This window comes from Colobus angolensis, unplaced genomic scaffold (assembly GCF_000951035.1).
Source record: "Colobus angolensis palliatus isolate OR3802 unplaced genomic scaffold, Cang.pa_1.0 Scaffold77, whole genome shotgun sequence".
Classification (NCBI taxonomy): domain Eukaryota; kingdom Metazoa; phylum Chordata; class Mammalia; order Primates; family Cercopithecidae; genus Colobus; species Colobus angolensis.
This window is the reverse complement of record NW_012121487.1, coordinates 3,105,992-3,112,683: the sequence shown is the minus strand read 5'-3', so window position 1 is coordinate 3,112,683 and position 6,692 is coordinate 3,105,992. Positions and strand designations below refer to the sequence as shown.

The 6,692-nt window shown below is 49.2% G+C and overlaps 1 long non-coding RNA gene across 1 annotated transcript in view; it reads right to left on the bottom strand.

Annotated features, from left to right (window-relative positions):
* Positions 1 to 5,725: 5,725 nt before the first annotated feature.
* The window catches only part of LOC105502053, a 22,453-nt gene continuing 21,486 nt past the window's right edge, over positions 5,726 to 6,692 (bottom strand). The window contains exon 2 of the long non-coding RNA XR_001000275.1: positions 5,726 to 6,008. This is a non-coding gene — a long non-coding RNA (uncharacterized LOC105502053). The remainder of the gene's footprint in view (positions 6,009 to 6,692) is intronic.

Sequence of the window (6,692 nt, the reverse complement as noted above, 5' to 3'; positions counted from 1 at the left end):
GCAGTGACTTTTGCTGCTGCAGCAGTGTGGAGAAGCCACTCTGAGCTGACTCTGTCCAACCCAGGAATGCCGTGGTCTGAAAACAGCCTCCCAGGCAGGAGGGAAACCCAACAAACGCCGGCTTTGTTTCTGCTACCGAGTTTCCCAGTTTAGATTCTGCTCCCCCGGCTCCACTGCCCAACTGGTTTAACCTTTCCTTAGCCCAGCAATCAGAGCCTCCAGGCCCAGGAGGATGAAAAGAACATGGAGACAACGGGAGGCTCCAAATGGAGTAGCCCTCTGCCAGCTCACATCCCTCTTTCAGGGGCTGCAGCTTGGACATCCCAGGACTGGCCAGGTTAGAGGCAAGGAGGATATATTTGCTTTTGTTCATTGTGTTCCTGGTGGAAACCTGGGACTTGCTCAGGAGAATGGGGAGGAAAGGCCAATGAGTCAGAGGCTTGGGGTTGAGAACAGGTGTGGGGAAGGGAAAGGGAGCTAGACTGATACACATCATCTTGCACTCTAGGACTATGTAGTGTTATCCTCTGAAGGAGGAAATGCTATTTTCCATCTGTGTAGTCTCCATGAAAAATATAATGAGTTAACCTATGGGCGGGGGGGATTCTGGCTTAGAGAATAGGGTAAACTTCATAACTCTGGAAGGTAATACAGGTGCTCCTTGACTTCCAATAGGGTTATGTCTGATAGGTTTATATGATATGCATATCAGGAGGTAACCCTGGTGTAAATTGAAAATGCTTTAAGTTGAAAATGCATTTAATACACTTAACATACCAAACATCATAACTTTGTCCAGCCTACCTTAAACATGCTCAGAACACTTACATTAGCCTACAGTTGGGCAAAATCATCTAACACAAAGCCTATTTTATTATTTTTATTTATTTCTTGAGGCGGAGTCTCACTCTGTCACCCAGGCTGGAGTGCAGTGGCGCAATGCTTCTCTTGTCATCTGTGTCAGGCCTGGGTTTCCCTCCTAGTCGCCTTCTCCATGACAAGGGCCAGGACACAAAGTGCTGAGTTTTGTAAGGGAAAGGTACAATAAAGACGCCCCCAGCTTTTGGGAAAGGAGCACCTCTCAGAGTTCAGATTAAGGAAGAAATCAGCATATCTGGGTTGGAGAGAGTCAGCTCAGAGTGGCTTCTCCCCACTGCTGCAGCAGCAAAAGTCACTGCCTTTCTATAGGTCATGCTTAGAGCCCAACTCAAGGGATCCAGGCACTTCTTCCCTGCCAGAGCTCACTGCAACCTTCGCCTCCTGGGTTCAAGTGATTCTCGTGCCTCAGCCTCCCTAGTAGCTGGGATTACAGGTGCCCGCCGCATGCCCAGCTAATTTTTGTATTTTATTATTTTTTTTTCCGAGACAGAATCTCACTCTTGCCCAGGCTGGAGTGCAGTGGCCCAATCTCAGGTCACTGCAACCTCCGCTTCCCAGGTTCAAGCAATTCTGCCTCAGCCTCCTGAGTAGCTGGGACTACAGGCACGCACCACCACGCCGGCTAATTTTTGTATTTTTTAGTAGAGATTGGGGTTCACCATGTTGGCCAGGCTGGTCTTGAACTCCTGAGCTCAAATGATCCACCCACCTCAGCCTCCCAAAGTGTTGGGATTACAGGCATGAGCCACTGTGCCTGGCCCGCAAAGCCTATTTTATAATAAAGTGTTGAATATCTCATGTAATTTATTGACTACTGTACTGAAAGTGAAAAACAGAATGGTTTTATGGTACTTGGAAAAGGGTTTCTACTGAATGTGTATGGCTCTCACACTCTTGTGAAGTCTAAAATCTTAGTCAAATCTTAGGTCGGGAACTGTCTGTGTAAGATTCCTTCCTTAATCTGAACTCTGAGAGGTGCTCCTTTCCCAAAAGCTGGGGGCATCTTTATTGTACCTTTTCCTTACAAAACTCAGCACTTTGTGTCCTGGCCCTTGTCATGGAGAAGGCGACTAGGAGGGAAACCCAGGCCTGACACAGATGACAAGAGAAGCATTGTGAAGACAGTTGGTGTCACAGGCACCTTGAAAAAAGGCCACAGCTAGATACCTCATCTAAGAGATCAACTTTCTTGGAGTCAGGATGGAATGTGAACCTCCCTTAAGTAGTGGTGTTGGAGAATATAAGAGCCTCTAAAATCTGTAGACAGAAAGTCTTAGCTGGAATAGTTGGCTTTAGGATTGAGCCCTCTTAACTTCTTGAGGTAATTTAATAGGAGGATGAGTGGCAGACAACACTCCTCCGCTCTAACTGAAAACCACCCTAGGGAGGTATGAACCTTGATCTCAGGATTGTGTGCAGATCTGTGAGGGGAGAGGAAAGTAAGCACTGATCCCACATCCTTCCTGGAGGCTGGGTACCCAAACTGAGGCTCCTCCCTAAAAGGCAATACAGACAGTAGGTCAGCCGCCAGCATGTTCCAGGCGCCCCCACTCCTGGAGACCAGCCCTCCAGCCCTCCCTCATTGTGCAGACTTTCAGCTGGCATCAGCTCACCCACACACCCCACCCTGGTACCAGGAGGAGCCAGGTGCCTTGATTTCCGCCCCCTTCCTGTACTCGACTTTGGCACTCGAAGAAAGTAAGTGGGAAACGGGTATAAGAATTTCTACAGGCTGGGCGCAGTGGCACATGCCTGTAATCTCAGCACTTTGGGAGGCCGAGGTGGGTGGATCACTTGAGGTCAGGGGTTCAAGACCAGCCTGGTCAAAATGGCAAAACCCTGTCTCTACTAAAAATACAAAAAGTAGCTGGGCGTCGTGGCGAACACCTATAATCTCAGCTACTCAGGAGGCTGAGGCAGGAGAATCACTTGAACCGGGTGGGCAGAGGTTGCAGTGAGCCGAGATTGTGCCATTACACTCCAGCCTGGACAAAAAAGCAAAACTCCATCTCAAAAAAAAAATAATAATAATTTCTAGAAAACTGGAAGTAATGGAGCGATTCAGTGAAAGGATGAGCAGTTACCAAGGCTTAGTCCCTTGAGAGAGCAGCTAAGAGTAGGGGAAGCAGCATATGCCAGAGGCAGGAGTACTGGGTCCCAACCCCAACTCCACCACTCACTGGCTGTATGACCTTGGGTAAATCATGCCCCCTTCTACTCAGGAGGCTGAGGCAAGAGGACTGCTTGAGCCTGGGAGTTCAAGGCTTCAGTGAGCCATGATCATGCCACAGCACTCCAGCCTGGGTGACAGAGTGAGACCCTATCTCAATGGAGAAGAAAAATTAATATATATATAAAGTATATATAAAATAACTCTGCCTCTTGGAGCCTGTTTCCTCATCTGCACAATCATGAAATTGTTTAGAGGATTTTTGAGGACCCCTCACCGGTCTGATAGGGCAGGTATTGCCCCTTCGTTCTTATGCAGTGAGGAACATGAGGAACAACCACTGTCACTTTCTCATCGTGTGGGTGAGATCCAGCCAGGTGGGGAAGGGCACACACAGTTCTACATCCGGCAGCAGCTGCTCTCTTCCACTCACCGACAGAGAGAATTTTTGAGTAAGGATAGACCATAGATTACCTAATTTGATGCTCTCATTTAATAGATCAGGAAAGACACAGGGTGAAGCGGCTTGTCCAAGGTTGCCCACCAGTGGCAGCTAGCATATTTATTTATTATGGACTCAGCATGTATGTTCCACTGTTCGCACATGTCTCATTTAACATCTGCATTTTACAGATGAGGGGATGAGGCTAAATAGGTGACACAAGGTCCTGTAACTAGTGACTTGGCAGAGGCAGCCAAGATCTTCCAGCTCTAACATGCCCTTTCTACTAGCCCACAGGAGGCAAAGAGGGCTCTCTGTTACCTCAGGAAGTCCGACGTCAGCCCCAGCTGTCCTCTGCCCCAGGGAAAGCAGTGAAGGTGAGTCAGCCCCTGCCCCGCCCCAGAAGCTGTTATCTGGGAAGAGAGTGGGGGAGCTGGTCAAATATCCTGCCTCCTGCTATCCACAACAAGCCATGAGCCCCGGATATGCTGAGTTCCTTGGTCACCCTTGTTCCTGGTGCTGACACTAGGGCCCTTCTCAGTGCAGCTGCCCTTGTAACCGCTCCACCCTGTACTTTCATCACAAAAAAAAAACAATCTTTCCTCCTCCATCGCTGTAACCTGCCTCTTAAAGGGACCGACAATCAGGGTTTTTTTATTGTTTGTTTGTTTGTTTGTTTTGAGATGGAATCTCGCTCTTTTGCCCAGGCTGGATTACAGTGGCGTGATTTTGGCTGGCTGTAACCTCTGCATCCTGGGTTCAAGCGATTTTCCTGCCTCAACCTCCTGAGTAGCTGGGATTACAGGTGTGCACCACCACGCCTGGCTAATTTTTGTATTTTTAGTAGAAACGGGGTTTCTCCATGTTGTCCAAGCTGGTCTCTAACTCCCGACCTCAAGTGATCAGCCCGCTTCGGCCTCCCAAAGTGCTGGGATTATAGGCATGAGCCACCATGCCCGGCCAACAATCAGTTTTGAAGCCTAATTTGAGAGGGCAAAGGACACCACTGACCCCGCTGAGGACCCTGCTGTGAAGTGGGTTTCCAGCTGCAGCTGTGTCTTTCCTGGAGCTGTCCGCTTTCTCCCCTCCCCAGTTTCTCCCTGACCCTGTTGGAGAAAGGGTGAACGTTCCCTGGGGTGTCAGGTTCCCATATACTCTCTCCTCAGGGTGACCCCAGCATGGCTTCTTGTACCTGTTTCCACACAAGTCTGAATTCTGTAGGCGCCCTGTGTTCAGGGAATGCTGAAGACAGAGGGACCCAGGAGTCCTTGGGATCAGTAGTGGCACTGAAAGAGTTAAGGGCCTGGGCACAGCACTGTTTAGGATGTTTGAAGTAGGGCGGGGAAGGGAAGGGCTGCAGTGGATGAAGAGGCAGCTGGTCTGGATTGGAATGAGTTCCCCCTTATGCAAACTTCTGGACCATGAGCAGCTCCCTTAAAAGGACCAAGAGAGAGGGGACCCCCACCAAGGTGCTGGACTGGTTCTTAAAGGGGCCACCTGAAGCAGGACTTTTTCCCACACTGAAGTCACCACCTGAGGGCAGAAACAGGTCTCCCAGCTTTGGGATATCTCCCAGGTCTGGTGAGTTTCCCTCTTCCCTTTCCTGGGTCCTTGCCCTCAGACCCTCTCTTGCCCCACGTGTCTGGCATGGCACCCAGAACACATGCCAGGAAACTGGCAGGAGGTAGAAGAGGACTGGTTGGTCTTGACCCTTTTCTTCTCTATCCCTCCACAAATAAAGGGTTAGTCTGGGTCCCAAGCCCCTGGTAGAATAAGCATACAGCTACAGGTGCAGCAGAAAGGAAGAGGGCAGGGTCCCTAAATTCAGTTTACTAACCAATTAAAAAAATAAAAAAAAGGTGGTCACACTTGGAAGCCCAGAGCAGCAAAATTCCTGACTGACTTATGAACCTAGTACATCAAGGACATGGGGATGATTTAGGGAGAGTGTCTGAGATGCCTGTGGCTGACTTGTAGAGGGGTGTGTGGTTAGGTTAGGGGGCTGGGGACGCCTTGAAATTCCAGAACTAAGTACAGATGATAATGCCTCTCAGGAGACAACCCGGAAGCTGATACGACAGATGGCTTTTGCCCATACTGACCTCTGCCCCACTAAGGGATGGTAGCCAGGGCCCACCATTGTATTTGTGCATAGACTCTTCTGGGTCCTCTTCTCTGTGCTGACACTTAGAAGGTGCTAAAATAATCTTTGCTGAATGAATGGATCCTCTATATCTTTTACTTTGCTTTCATTTTTGGAATTGTGGCACTACTCTCTGACAGTGGACAGGAAGGTCAGAGAAGGAGAATGAGTTCCAGGACACCAGCGTTCAGCCAAGTCAGGCGGTTGGGTGAAGCAGGAAGGTATCAGAGACTTGGGTGCTCCTGTCTTGGAATGGGGTATCCAGGGAGCACATGGGAAGGAATTGTAGCTCCTGGAGCCTTCTTTATCTGAGGCGGAGAGAAGCTCTGCTTTAGCCTTCTTTTCAGGGCACTGTTGGATTAATGGTTTACTTTCTGCAGGAGAAGAAATGTTAGGTTAAATTTTGAACCATCAAAGAGTTTTTGTGACCCTGTGTTCCACCCCCAGGGCCAGGAGATTTGGAGGAGAGCTAGTACAACATGTCATTTGGCCTCTCCTTTCCTCCTCAGTCTTTATTATCTGATTCTCTTGGGTCTTCTCCAATATTGGCCACCTCGCTAGATTTAGGATCCCAGAGCCAGACTCAAAGCTTCTCAGGCTGCGAAAGGGCCAGCCAGCATTGCCTCCAGGCAACAACACCTGGCTGTTTGGTTGCTGTCAGCAGTTCCTCCCCCATGTTCAGTGTTCGCTGGCAGCAAACATAACCAGAGACCTGCCTGTGCCCATCACCTCATTCAGGGGTCTAAGCTAACAGAGGGAGCAGAAAGGATACACTGAACTTCTTTGGGACCCCTATCTCATTTCTTTTGGAAGCTGCTTCATTTCTTTGGCTGGGGTCAGGGAGGTAGGAAATGAGGTGGGTAAAAATAATGTTGCCAGATTTCTTTCAAAGCTAGCCACTTGGCCTGGTGTGGTGACTCATGCTTGTAATCCCAGCACTTTGGGAGGCTGAAGTGGGTAGATCACCTGAAGTACGGAGTTCAAGACCAGCCTGGGCAATATTGTGAAACCCCCATCTCTACAAAAATACAAAAATTAGCCAGGCACAGTGGCAGGTT